General features: G+C 45.1%; 1 protein-coding gene and 1 long non-coding RNA gene across 2 annotated transcripts in view; one reads left to right on the plus strand and one right to left on the minus strand.

Moving 5' to 3' along the window:
- Nucleotides 1-15,416, plus strand: part of LOC133391060 (uncharacterized) — a 162,647-nt gene that overhangs the window by 101,902 nt on the left and 45,329 nt on the right. The gene's annotated exons all lie outside the window — the stretch shown is intronic.
- LOC133391063 (uncharacterized) lies at nt 13,184-14,114 on the minus strand. The gene is made up of 3 exons (XR_009764539.1): nt 13,952-14,114; nt 13,607-13,839; nt 13,184-13,385 (listed from the first exon to the last, which is right to left on the minus strand). It is a non-coding gene; the product is annotated as an uncharacterized LOC133391063 (long non-coding RNA).

The raw sequence follows: 15,416 nt of genomic DNA on the forward strand, positions 1-15,416 counted from the left end.
TCATCAGTAACGTTCTTGCGTACAGGAGTTATCAAAGTTTATTTTATGTCATAGCCTAAACTAGAGCATGTGCTCTTTCCACCACCTCACTGTATTTAAAACGAATAAATGATAAACTATAAATTAAAATTAGTAAATTATTAGTATATTAGACCTCTGTTAGTTCCGATCTACCTCTATTGGACTCGATTATTAAATCTTTTTTGATTTATCCATACCAGGATATTCATTTTGCATATAGAAGGCTCTGGCCGTACGAAACCTGATCCTTTATACGTTCATCATTTCAATTAAGCTCTCTATCAGCTATTCGGAAAAGCTTTTACTGCTATAATCATTTGCTCAACTGTTTCACATTAATTAGGTGCTAAATTAATTCTAAGTTTCTTCTTCTTCTTCTTTCTTCTTCTTTGGCTTAACAACCGTTGTCGGTCAAGGCCTGCCTGTACCCACTTGCGGGCTTGGCTTTCAGTGACTAATTGAATCCCCCCCATAGCAGGATAGTCAATCGTACGTATGGCGGCACGGTCTATTTGGGGATTGAACCCATGACGGGCATGTTGTTTATGTCGTACGAGTTGACGACTGAACTACGAGACCGGCTTCTTCTTCTACTTGGCGTAAACGTCCTACGCGGAAATGCCGCGGGATCACCTCAATATTCTTATAGTTTATAATCTTATAAAAAAATCTAATTTTAAAGTATTAAAAGCAATTAATTAAAGTTAATATTGAACATTAAACATTAACCAATAAACATTAATACTAAATTAAACATACATATACTTAAACCAAACATATATTATACATACGGTATCCTGATGGTTCGCATCCTCCATCGTGTCCTCGACGAACGCCATGGCTTCATAGGCAAACCATCTTGGCACGTACACCTCCGATGCGCCTAAAAGAAAAAGAAAATATAAATAATATAAATAATATGTCTTTTAATCCTTAATTTATCATCAATTTACCTGCTCCACTATGCTTTGACTTTTTCACTTTACTCCTGTACGTCCTAAAGGAGTTGAGGAGGTTTTTCCACACTGCTTTAGCTTCAGCATTTGGAAGCCCTACCTCACTACCTATAGCCGTCCACCCATCATTTTGGACGTTTCGATTTTTATAGCTGTCCAACTTTTTATTCCATAAGGATGGACGCTTACTTACTGCCTCTATCACGGCACGGCTTTGCTCGATATCCTTAAAAAATATATAAATGTATACATATCACTTATACAAAAATAATAAACGTGTGGCTGTTGGACCGAATATGTAAATACAGTATAGTGAGATATCTAGCTACTTTTATAAATAAGTACCTGTTTTGCACAGTTCCGGACTGTTTTTTTTTGTGTTTTCCATTGCTAAAATTATATTAAAACCATTTAAAAATTTAATTTTCTGATTGTAGTACCCTGGAGATTTGACCCCTAATTAGACCATAGTGCCGGATCGGAATATGACCATCACCGCGACAACTGTGCGATAATCCGAATGTCAAAAATATAGATTCTTCGTTTACGGATCGTTGTACTGACAACACCTTCAGCCTTCTGTTAATTCTTCTGCCTTGCGATTTTGTGCCTTTTATAAGTTCAACGTTAAGTTCAAATCAGTAAAATTCGAGGTTTACATGATTCTTTTTAACATGCACAAAAGTTGTATACATACCGCTCGCTTAACGTTCAATGCATTTGATCCAACGCTTTGGGCCAACGATGATGAAATGATATTGTTTTGAGATGTGGGCATGTATCGCAGCGTTCTGCGCTTCCAACTAAGGTAAAAATATTGCACATGTTAAAAAGGCAAATGTTTTCTGCTTCTGGGTCCCTTTCCGTTTGATATTCGTATGCTGAAATTTCAGCCTGTCAGCTCCCGCTGCGCAAAGCGACGGAAGAAATCATGGAGTTCTGAGAATTTCATCATGCCTTCCTTTTCTCTCCAACGGCAAATTTGTCGAGCAGCTCGTCGAGCTACCCGTCCCTGGCTCCGCCTCATACCCCTCGCCTGAGCGCGCTGTCGAAGGTTTGGATGTGTTGGTGCGTCAGACGGCCAATCGCTGTCAGCCGTCGTCTGTGCTTTTTCCCTTTTTCACAAATCAAACCAAAAAAGCGCAATAAGTTCAATTGCTGCAATGTAAAAATGACCAAGGAAACGCTAGCTCAAGCTGGAGGGTTTGCTGTGAAACGCGCAGAACCTTAATTCGCATTTACACGGTCAGCCTGGCGCTGATTTTCATCAACTTTTCTTTCCACCAGCATCTAGAACGCAAGCTGATTGTGAAACCGGCATACTGGAAAGTTCACTAGCAGTCCCTGGGGCATGTCATCGTGCTGAACGTGTTAAGCATTAAGCATAATTTTGTTACCTTAATCTTTTGCTTTCGTATGCTGTAGATTACACATATATGCTGCGGCGTCTGAGCAAGGGTATGAGCGTGCGTGTGTGCACAACTGTTGCCAAATGTGTTTTCTTCCGGAATGTTATGATTCATCGGTCAAAGAAAAGAAGGTGTTCATAAAAGGCGGAAAGACGAATTGAGGCCCCTGTAAATGGTAGCTGATGATCGGGAGCAGGGGGTACTGGCACACAGCCGTTGGGAGATGGAACAGTATACTTAAATTGCCGGCAGATTGGGGGGAAGGAGGGGGGGTACCCATGGGACCCCTACGATCATCGGTCACAGGCCCTAAAATTGTAGTCGCCATGGGGGGAGGGGAGGTGCCACGGAGCCCCAACGACCATCTTTCCGGGGGGCCCTTATCGCTAATACTCTGTCCAATTGTAGACATACGGCATACTACAGACTAGAGACCTTCGGTGACCGCCTAGTCCGCCTACCGTTAGATCCACCGCTGGTTCATGACGGTGTTTTTTTTTTTTTACTGTGGAGGTGCATCCTTCCCTCTGCCTGCTGCGTATGCACCGGGCAGGAGACAGTGTGGCAGTATGCAAGTTGCACACTGGATAGGAGTGGGCCCGCGGCACTGCCATCATTCCGCACATTTGCATGCCCGTCGTGGCTTCTAATCGCGTATGAACCGTCCGCCGTAGCAAGGGATTAGTCACCGGCTCCGAAATAAGATAAACCATCAATACACTGATAACAGTTCAAATCCCAATCCAGCTTCTCCCACAGCGTCTCAAGGTCACAGACAAATTAATAAATGCTAACACCCACCAATAACAATACACAACCGCAATGCACATATGAGTATCAACGCATACACCGCAACAGCCAATCAGCTGGCGGCGGAAGGCACGGTCTGAAGCGCAAGTAAGGCAGGGAAGGGTGAGGGAGGGAGAAGAAGCGGACGAAAAAATGGGCGCCAATAATTTTAAATTTTTTGACCGTTTTTTTGCTCCGCCGCCATAAATAGTTCGTCCATTTCCCCAACAGATGGCGCTAACCCTGCGCAGGCCTGCGCAGGAATAGCTGAAGTCCTTCGCGGGGATCGGGCCAAAATCTGCGCTGGCTAGCGCAGATTTTGGTACATTCCCGCTGCGCAAAGCGACGCAAGAAATCATGGAGTTCTGAGAATTTCATCATGCCATCTTTTTCCCTCCTACGGCAAATTTGTCAAGCAGCTCGTCGAGCTACCCGGCTCTGGCTCCGCCTCGTACCCCTCGCCTGAGCGCGCTGTCGAAGGTTTGAATGTGTTGGTGCGTCAGACGGCCAATCGCTGTCAGCCGTCGTCCGTGCTTTTCCCCACCATAGCGCTATCTCTTTCTCGCGTGTGGTCAATGCTCATGAGTTGCTGTGCCGCTTAAAAAACCGTTTATACACATTGCGGCGATGAAGTTGCATTTTTACAAATCAAACCAAAAAAGCGCAATAAGTTCAATTGCTGCAATGTAAAAATGACTAAGGAATCGCTAGCTAAAGCTTGAGGGTTTGCTGTGCAACGCGCAGAACCCTAATTCGCATTTACACATTCAGCCCGGCGCTGATTTTCATCAACTTTTCATTCCGCCGGTATCTAGAACGCAAGCTGATTATGATACCGGCATCCTGGTAAGTTCACTGGCAGTCCCTGGGGCCTGCCATCGAACTGAACATGTTAAGCATTAAGCATAACTTTGTTACCCTAAGCTTTTGCTTTCAAATGCTGTAGATTACACATATATGCTGAGCCGTCTGCGCATGGGTGTGAGTGTGCGTGTGTGTGCAACACTTTCGGCAAATGTGTTTTCTTCCGGAATGTTATGATCCATCGGTCAAAGAAAGGAAGGAGTTCTTGAAAGGCGGAAAGACGAATTGAGGCCCCTGTCAATGGTAACTGATGACCGGGAGCAGGGGGTACTGGCACACAGCTGTTGGAAGATTGAACGGTATACTTAAATTGCCGGCGGATGGGGGGGAGGGGGGTGGCCATAGGACCCCTACGATCATTGGTCACAGGCCCTAAAATTGTTGTCGCCATGGGGGGAGGGAGAGGTGCAAATGGTTCTCCAGCCACGGGGCTCCAACGACCATCTTTCCGGGGCCCTTGTCGCTAATACTCTGTCCAATTGTACACATACGACATACTACAGCCTAGAGATCATCGGAGACCGCCTAGTCCGCCTACCGTTAGGTCCGCCGCTGGTTCATGACGGTGTTTTTTTTTTATCGTGGAGGTGCATCCTTCCCCCTGCCTGCAGCGTATGCATCGAGCAGGAGACAGTGTGGCAGAATGCAAGTTACCCGCTGGATAGGAGCGGTCGCGCGGCAACGCCATCATTCCGCACATCTGCATGCCCGTCGTGGGTTCTATCCGCGTATGATCCGTCCGCCGTAGCAAGAGGTGACTATCCGGCTACGTGGTACTCAAGTCCTGAAAAGGCCGGCATGATTGCGTTGGCTAGTACGCCAATAATAATAATAATAATAATAAAAAGAACTTATCGTAGCAGTCCACACCCGGGTAAGAGTTTGTCTTGACTTTGTTGCTGCCGGGCTACCGCTGTGACGCGACAAATGCACGGAATGCACTCGACCAAAACATGAACCTACCGATCCGAACCCATTCCAAGGCAGTGCCGGTCGCACGGCGTCATGATACCGACTCAAAACCAACAAGCCACCAGATGCTGGACGGACAGGTGCAGCACCATACGTGCACCGTAATAAACAAATCCAGAATCCTCTTTTGTATGGATTCAATTCAAAATGTTGTTTCCACTTGCGTCCGCTAGCTGAATTAGAAACAAATGTGTAATATATCACACGCACGTTTGCTTAGATCACGTGTTTTTTTAATACCCCCAACAGCAGAGCCGATCGCAAAGATGCCAATGCCAATTGTTGTGTTGTCTCTCAGGTAGCGAGATCGAAAATGCGTGGTATTTTGTAGCCGCAGCGGATGAAAATCTACGCATCAGAATCAAATAGTTTTGGGGTTTCCAAACGCACGCGCACACACACAAACACACAAATACGCGCTCGCAAACACACACACACACACACACACACACACACACACACACACACACACACACACACACACACACACACACACACACACACACACACACACACACATGCATGAACGCGCGCACGCCAGCACGCACGCACGCACACACACACGCACGTACGCGCGCCCGCGAGCATGAAAGCGCGCACGCCAGCACGCACCCAAGAAAGCGCGATCGCGAGCACGCACCCCCGAAGTCGCGCAAGCACGCATTCCCCCCCCCTCCACTAGACCATCCCCCCCCTCCACGCATGATCGATTACGGCTACCTTATCGGTAGAACGGTTGGTTCAGCTTTCTTGTAGCATCCTCATCCCTAGCGCCGGGCGGGGTGGGGGATCGCGACATGATAGAGTGAACGGCCACTTTCCCTGCGCTGTGTGTGTGTGTGTGTGTGACGAGACCCAAAAATTCGAGACATATTTCGACACATTAAAAAAAAAATTATAGCCACTATACATTGTGCTGCATGATGCTTAGAAGGTCGTTGAAGCATCAAACATGTTCAAATAAAAAAATATTAGATTAGTGTTAGACGTTCTCCTACGCTTGTTTTAAATAGGCTTCTTCACCCTCAACTGGCAGGGGCATCGAATGGTCTCATCAGCAGCGGCACGAAATAAAATAAACTATCAATACACCGATAACACTTTGAATCCCAATCCAGCTTCTCCCACAGCGTCTCAAGGTCACACACAAATTAATAAATACTAACACCCACCAATAGCAATACACAACCGCAATGCACATATGAGTATCAACGCATACACCGCAACAGCCAATCAGCGGGCGGCGGAAGGCACGGGCAGAAGCGCAAGTAAGGCAGGGGTATGGCGAGGGAGGGAGAAGAAGCGGACGAAAAAATGGGCGCCAATTTTTTTAAATTTTTTGACCGTTTTTTTTGATCCGCCGCCATAAATAGTTCGTCCATTTCGCCAGCAGATGGCGCTAAACTTGCTCGACCCAGCGCAGGAATCGCTGAAGTCCAGCGCGGGGATCGGGCCAAAATCTGCGCTGGCCAGCGCAGATTTTGGTGCATTTTCTGCGCTGGAAACTGCTCGAATTTGCGCAGCGGGTTTCCTGCACAGGAAACTGCTCGAATTAGCGCAGCGGGCTGTTTGCATTGTATACCAGTTTTCGAGCAGCTATCTGACCCGCTGCGCAAATTCGAGCAGTTTCCAGCGCAGATTTTGGCCCGATCCCCGCGCTGGACTTCAGCGATTCCTGCGCTGGGTCGAGCAAGTTTAGCGCCATCTGCTGGCGAAATGGACGAACTATTTATGGCGGCGGATCAAAAAAAACGGTCAAAAAATTTAAAAAAATTGGCGCCCATTTTTTCGTCCGCTTCTTCTCCCTCCCTCGCCCTGCCCCTGCCTTACTTGCGCTTCTGCCCGTGCCTTCCGCCGCCCGCTGATTGGCTGTTGCGGTGTATGCGTTGATACTCATATATGCATTGCGGTTGTGTATTGCTATTGGTGGGTGTTAGTATTTATTAATTTGTGTGTGACCTTGAGACGCTGTGGGAGAAGCTGGATTGGGATTCAAAGTGTTATCGGTGTATTGATAGATTATTTTATTTCGTGCCGCTGCTGATGAGACCATTCGATGCCCCTGCCAGTTGAGGGTGAAGAAGCCTATTTAAAACAAGCGTAGGAGAACGTCTAACACTAATCTAATATTTTTTTATTTGAACATGTTTGATGCTTCAACGACCTTCTAAGCATCATGCAGCACAATGTATAGTGGCTATAATTTTTTTTTTAATGTGTCGAAATATGTCTCGAATTTTTGGGTCTCGTCACACACACACACACACACACAGCGCGGGGAAAGTGGCCGTTCACTCTATCATGTCGCGATCCCCCACCCCGCCCGGCGCTAGGGATGAGGATGCTACAAGAAAGCTGAACCAACCGTTCTACCGATAAGGTAGCCGTAATCGATCATGCGTGGAGGGGGGGGATGGTCTAGTGGAGGGGGGGGAATGCGTGCTTGCGCGACTTCGGGGGTGCGTGCTCGCGAGCGCGCTTTCGTGGGTGCGTGCTGGCGTGCGCGCGTTTATGCAAGTGTGCGCGCGTGTGTGTGTGTGTGTGTGTGTGTGTGTGTGTGTGTGTGTGTGTGTGTGTGAGTTTGCGAGCGCGTATTTGTGTGTTTGTGTGTGTGCGCGTGCGTTTGGAAACCCCAAAACTATTTGATTCTGATGCGTAGATTTTCATCCGCTGCGGCTACAAAATACCACGCATTTTCGATCTCGCTACCTGAGAGACAACACAACAATTGGCATTGGCATCTTTGCGATCGGCTCTGCTGTTGGGGGTATTAAAAAAACACGTGATCTAAGCAAACGTGCGTGTGATATATTGCACATTTGTTTCTAATTCAGCTAGCGGACGCAAGTGGAAACAACATTTTGAATTGAATCCATACAAAAGAGGATTCTGGATTTGTTTATTACGGTGCACGTATGGTGCTGCACCTGTCCGTCCAGCATCTGGTGGCTTGTTGGTTTTGAGTCGGTATCATGACGCCGTGCGACCGGCACTGCCTTGGAATGGGTTCGGATCGGTAGGTTCATGTTTTGGTCGAGTGCATTCCGTGCATTTGTCGCGTCACAGCGGTAGCCCGGCAGCAACAAAGTCAAGACAAACTCTTACCCGGGTGTGGACTGCTACGATAAGTTCTTTTTATTATTATTATTATTATTATTGGCGTACTAGCCAACGCGATCATGCCGGCCTTTTCAGGACTTGAGTACCACGTAGCCGGATAGTCACCTCTTGCTACGGCGGACGGATCATACGCGGTTAGAACCCACGACGGGCATGCAGATGTGCGGAATGATGGCGTTGCCGCGCGACCGCTCCTATCCAGCGGGTAACTTGCATTCTGCCACACTGTCTCCTGCTCGATGCATACGCTGCAGGCAGGGGGAAGGATGCACCTCCACGATAAAAAAAACACCGTCATGAACCAGCGGCGGACCTAACGGTAGGCGGACTAGGCGGTCTCCGATGATCTCTAGGCTGTAGTATGTCGTATGTGTACAATTGGACAGAGTATTAGCGACAAGGGCCCCGGAAAGATGGTCGTTGGGGCCCCGTGGCTGGAGAACCATTTGCACCTCTCCCTCCCCCCATGGCGACAACAATTTTAGGGCCTGTGACCAATGATCGTAGGGGTCCTATGGCCACCCCCCTCCCCCCCATCCGCCGGCAATTTAAGTATACCGTTCAATCTTCCAACAGCTGTGTGCCAGTACCCCCTGCTCCCGGTCATCAGTTACCATTGACAGGGGCCTCAATTCGTCTTTCCGCCTTTCAAGAACTCCTTCCTTTCTTTGACCGATGGATCATAACATTCCGGAAGAAAACACATTTGCCGAAAGTGTTGCACACACACGCACACTCACACCCATGCGCAGACGGCTCAGCATATATGTGTAATCTACAGCATTTGAAAGCAAAAGCTTAGGGTAACAAAGTTATGCTTAATGCTTAACATGTTCAGTTCGATGGCAGGCCCCAGGGACTGCCAGTGAACTTTCCAGGATGCCGGTATCATAATCAGCTTGCGTTCTAGATACCGGCGGAATGAAAAGTTGATGAAAATCAGCGCCGGGCTGAATGTGTTAATGCGAATCAGGGTTCTGCGCGTTGCACAGCAAACCCTCAAGCTTTAGCTAGCGATTCCTTAGTCATTTTTACATTGCAGCAACTGAACTTATTGCGCTTTTTTGGTTTGATTTGTAAAAATGCAACTTCATCGCCGCAATGTGTATAAACGGTTTTTTAAGCGCCACAGCAACTCATGAGCATTGACCACACGCGAGAAAGAGATAGCGCTATGGTGGGAAAAAGCACGGACGACGGCTGACAGCGATTGGCCGTCTGACGCACCAACACATTCAAACCTTCGACAGCGCGCTCAGGCGAGGGGTACGAGGCGGAGCCAGAGACGGGTAGCTCGACGAGCTGCTTGACAAATTTGCCGTAGGAGGGAAAAAGATGGCATGATGAAATTCTCAGAACTCCATGATTTCTTGCGTCGCTTTGCGCAGCGGGGAGGGAGTATAATATACAGGTGGGCTTATCCCAAGGTGTATGAATTTAGAAGGCTGATTTTTATCGCTTCTGCTTCTGAATGAATATTTTAAGAGTGTTTTGAGTATTCGTCAAGCCTCCTGAAAGCTTGTTTGAGAAAAAGTTTTCACCCGTTCTGCCAAAAAGTGATGTTCAAAATTGGTTATGAAAAAATGCTATGAGACCACCTGGACTACATACACTTTGATTCCACATTCCATCTCCTGATATCTTTAATGCATCTTGGGATAAATGTAAACAACACCGTGTTTTCGAGCAGGTACTCGAATCTAATTCTAGCTTTTAGGCTAAAATTTTCTCGACTGAAAATCGCAGGCTTATTTTTTTGTGTGGTTTTGTATGGATTGTTTACATGATTTCAGCCTCCAACTGTCAAATTACATACAAAAAACTAACTAGAATCGTGAAGGCCCCCTCTGATAGTAAAATGCTTCTGTTAAATAAAATAAATATGCTTCCGATAGGTCTGGAAGTTATAGTAAATTTGATTGTAAACATAACCCCCGGGGGGAAAATGGGGGTATATTGGGTTGACAACACCGAATGGAAGGGGCTCCTCAATCGACAGGATCATCAACGGGGCCCCAAATGGCCGAGACAATGGAGATTGTTCTTCGTATTATGGCTGTGTATGGCTGTATGTAGATGCAGCTGTAACGGTTTTTGCTCTTGTTGTATTCGCAAAAATTGAAATAGTCGATAAAAACCATGTATAAATGAACATGGTCCATAGGTTCCTTGAGTATTTTTATACCATTCCCCCCTTCCTTATAACTGAAACCTTTCCCATTTCCCCTTCTCTTCGGTTACAAACTTCATGTGTTCGATTAGGGCCAAGAATGAAAATTTTAGTTTTTGCATTAAAAGACACACACAATCCACTATCCCAGGCCAGGAATGTGAATACTATTTTTCGTGTGAAACAGCAGTCTGCTTTCGGCACACAATCGCAAAACGGTAACAGGGACCCCATATACAAGAACAGGACGGTTCATCCCAGCCAAGAGCGCACACAATGACATCGATTTAACCATTTCTCGAATGAAACCTCAACCCACTGAAGCACCGTTGACCAAACGACCTTCCTAGGCTTTTTAAAGCGACGCGAGCTTGGTGTCAATTTTTCCTGCTAATTTCTAAATAAGTATTGAAATTTTGTTTAGAGGCCTTTAAATTTTTGTCTGTGTATGATGTGTGCTTGTGGCTGTTGAAACAGGTTTTCTTTGTGGTTAAACGCAGCGTTCTGTTCTGTGTTCTGTGCATTGGATGTTAGCAGCAATTGTCTCCGCGTTTTTTGGTGAGCTCGTGCACCGACCATCCACTCCAAGATACCAAATGGACGGGATCCCTTATTGACGGGGCCCCTTATTGACGGGGCCTCCTTACCGACGGGGACCCTTACCGATGGGGCGCCTTCATCGAAGAGTCCACATAATAGTTGGGGCCCCGTAAACCACCTTTGAGTTTTAGTTTCAGCATAGCTGTAACGGTTTTTTATCTTGTCTTCACGCAAAAAGTTGTATGTAAATAGTGATAAAACATCATTTTAATATTAACATGGCCCAGATCCTTTTTGGACATATTACTTTCCCTTCCCGATTTCCCCTATTTGTCAGTTGACCACAAAAGTTGAGTAGGGCCCCGCGTGAAAATTTAAGGTTTTGCGTTAAAAGCAGGCACGCTCCACGATCTCAGGCTTGAGATGTGAATACCATTTTTCGCGTGAAAACAGCTGTCTGTTTTCGGCACACATCTGCAAAACAAGTAAAGGGGCCCCCAGACAAGCACAGACACGTTTCATCCAAGCCAAATTAAAAAGCGCACACATCGATATCGATGGAATCGTTTCTCGAATGAAGCCTCGACCCACTGGAGCACTGTTGCTTGCTTGATGTTAGTCAATTTTTCCTGCTAATTTAACCGGCTTCGAGCCGCTGTATTGATATTGTGTTTCAGGGCCTTTAAATTTTTGTTTGGGTGTGTTGTATGCTTGTGTTGTGTAACGGGTTTTCGGTGATAGTTAAGCGCAGCGTTCTGTGTATTTCATTTTAGCAGCAAGTTGCTCTGCGTGGTTTTGGGTTTGGGTTAGGCATGGGCAAAACGATTCTTTTCACCGAACGCGAACGAACTAGTTCGCTCACCAAAAAGAACCGAACGCGAACGACGATTCTTTCGTTCTTTGTTTCATGAGGTTTTTATTCACAAAGAACGCTCGTTATCTTTTTCATTTACCCACCATACACGCATACTGTAGCCAAAGAAGTACTCATTCTGCGGTTGAAACCAATCATTTAAAAACATTAAACACTCGGCTGTCTGGTCAACACAATCCATCGCAAAACCGACCAAAAACTAGCATGTAAAAAACTAATACGAGCAAAAATGTCTCCTGCATATATTGTACCCCATGCCTTATACACACTTAAGGATTCTATTTAAAAAAACTACTTAAATATGGATCAACATGATGAGCGCAATCAATTCAGTTCAGTTCATTCGCGAACAATGACTAATCCGTTTGAACGGGCTCGATCTATTGAATTGTATAGGTATAATTTCCATAACAACAGAACACAGATCGAACACCAGTTCGAACGCGTTCGATTGAATTCAGTTGTGTAGGTACGATTTATACACCAACAGAACACAGATCGAACACCAGTTCGAACGCGTTCGATTGAATTCAGTTGTGTAGGTACGATTTATACACCAACAGAACACAGATCGAACACCAGTTCGAACGCGTTCGATGAATTCAGTTGTGTAGGTACGATTTATACACCAACAGAACACAGATCGAACACCAGTTCGAACGCGTTCGATGAATTCAGTTGTGTAGGTACGATTTATACACCAACAGAACACAGATCGAACACCAGTTCGAACGCGTTCGATGAATTCAGTTGTGTAGGTACGATTTATACACCAACAGAACACAGATCGAACACCAGTTCGAACGCGTTCGATGAATTTAGTTGTGTAGGTACGATTTATACACCAACAGAACACAGATCGAACACCAGTTCGAACGCGTTCGATGAATTCAGTTGTGTAGGTACGATTTATACACCAACAGAACACAGATTGAACACCAGTTCGAAAGCGTTCGATGAATTCAGTTGTGTAGGTACGATTTACACACCAACAGAACACATATCGAACACTAGTTCGAACGCGTTGGATGAATTCAGTTGTGTAGGTACGATTTACACACCAACAGAACACAGATCGAACACCAGTTCGAACGCGTTCGATGAATTCAGTCGTATAGATACGATTTCCACACCAACAGCACACGTATGCTGGACAAATTCGACGGCGTTCGAGGAATTGAGTTGTATGCCCGCTTGGCAAAATGTCGCGCGACATGCATGCTTGAAATCGATGCTTGTTAACATTTTATTTCAAGCATCGTGAGTGTCCCAGCGTGAGCGCGTGAGTGGTTGTGTGAGTGTGTGTGGTTTGCGGATCTCATTTTGCCCCGTGTGCTTTTGCATTCTTCTCCCTCGCCCCCCTTCTCCCCCCCCCCGCCCTATACTTTCTTTCTGTGCACATGTGCCGCTGTGCCCCATCGCGAGCACACGCAATTGTCAACGAAAAATTCTTAGAACGGTTGGCACGTATGGGTTTCAAGACGATGGAAAATTTTATTTGGTCTTCGTTTTTTGGACTGATTGGAGCAAAAAATTATTCTCGCACGCCTTGGAGCTTGGAGCTAGAAAAGAGTGAAAAAAAGGTAAATAAAATGATAGAATGACTTTGTGGCCGAATGAATTTTAAAACAACTAATTTTTAAACCATAGCCATATCAGCGATGGAAAACCTTCTTCTTCTTCTTCTTTGGCTCAACAACCGATGTCGGTCAAGGCCTGCCTGTACCCACTTGTGGGCTTTGGCTTTCAGTGACTAATTGATTCCCCCCCATAGCAGGATAGTCAGTCCTACGTATGGCGGCGCGGTCTATTTGGGGATTGAACCCATGACGGGCATGTTGTTAAGTCGTACGAGTTGACGACTGTACTACGAGACCGGGCGATGGAAAACCAGGTTAGCGAAAATCCAGAGATAATACTGGCTTCACTCAATGGAAAAATTGACAAGGTGTTAGGAATGATGAATGAAATACAATTAGGAATGCAGGAGCACGACAAAAAAAATTTGGAAGCTGACAAATGCAATTGGAACAGTAAAATGCCAACTGGATTATTTTATAGATAATATCGTCGTCCCATCATCTCCGACCTCAAGCGCACCGGCTGCAAACGCAGATTCAGGATCTGGAACAAAAATATCATCAGAAGAAGAATTTCGTAAATTCGAGGAAAAGCTGTCGACGGAAGTTCACTTTGAGGAAGTGAAGAATAGTTTAAATAAGGTTATAGTAGTTACCTTCTATAAACAACGGATTCATGAGGCGTTGTAAATTTTGTTTTGCCCGGTGTTTTTAAAGAATTGCAACTGGAGTGGAGAAGGAAGAAAAAATCAAAAAATTAGTTTTTGTGATAAAGTGAATGTTTTGCGGCTTTTTCAACAAGTATCTTCCCACGGACGTGAACTTAGGGGGCGTCCATAAATTACGTAACGCTCAAAGGGGGGGAGGGGGTTCCCTGTAGCGTTACGGTTTGTTACATAGGGGAGAGGGGGGGTTCACATTCTGTTACGTAACGTAATACGTAATGCACTATCAAGGCAACGTAAAACCAGTACATGTAGTGACTGTGGACGGAGGGCCAGATGAAAATCCACGATACCGAAAAGTAATCGACGTGGCAAGTCGAAACTTCCTTAAATATAAACTAGATGCCCTATTTCTAGCGACCAATGTACCAGGCAGAAGTGCCTTTAACCGCGTAGAAAGAAGGATGGCACCATTATCTCGGGAACTAGCTGGTCTAGTTTTACCACATGATCATTATGGATCACATCTGAACGATAAATTGCAAACTGCCGATGTAGAACTTGAAAAGAAAAACTTCTGGTATGCAGGAGAAACGCTTGCAGAAGTGTGAATGTGAATGATCTGATGTTCGATGGATTCCCCGTGGTATGCGAATACGTTGATCCTGCTGTCTCTGAGATATCAACGGATTCAATTCTTTGTTGGGATTCTAAATGGTTTGCTAGCCATGTACGCTCTTCGCAGTATTTTTTACAAATTGTCAAATGTGCGAATCGTAAATGCTGCAGTGAACCTAGAAGTAGCTATTTTAATGTAATGCCGGAGCAATTCTTTTCTGCACCGATTCGCATCGAACAAACAGATGATGGACTAAAAGCTGTTAACCCCAATTTATTTGACAGCGGGTGATATGTTTCACTTTTTCTTCGAAATTCCATGAGCATTGCTAAAATACTTCCAAAATCGCTGCTTTCGTTTAGGGAGCAGCCATACGATTTATATTGCCCTTCTGTCCAAAAGATTATACAAAACCGAATTTGTAAAAAATGTGAAATATATTTTGCATCACATGTTTTGCTAAACGAGCATTTGAGAATGCATGCTAGCCAAGGAGAAGGGAAAAAACCTTACTTCAGAACAAAAGAATGATGATAGGTTTAAAGAAGTAATACACATACATAATGAAGATGTCATATGGAATGAAGAAGATGCCAATGTAATCGAAACTAATAGTGTTCCCATCATAAAAATTACTGAACAATTGAAGCCAATCTGGCAAGATGTCTAAAAATGCTCAACATATATATATTATGCGTTTCTTTAATTATAAATTTTTTATCTAACTTTCCTTTCATTAATTAAACATTAATTTTAATTAAACATTAATTAAAACAACTCTGCATACTTTATAAAAGCAATCAAATAAAACAATATAAACCCATATTTTTTTGTATT

The sequence above is a fragment of the Anopheles gambiae genome, chromosome 2, assembly GCF_943734735.2.
Source record: "Anopheles gambiae chromosome 2, idAnoGambNW_F1_1, whole genome shotgun sequence".
Taxonomy (NCBI): domain Eukaryota; kingdom Metazoa; phylum Arthropoda; class Insecta; order Diptera; family Culicidae; genus Anopheles; species Anopheles gambiae.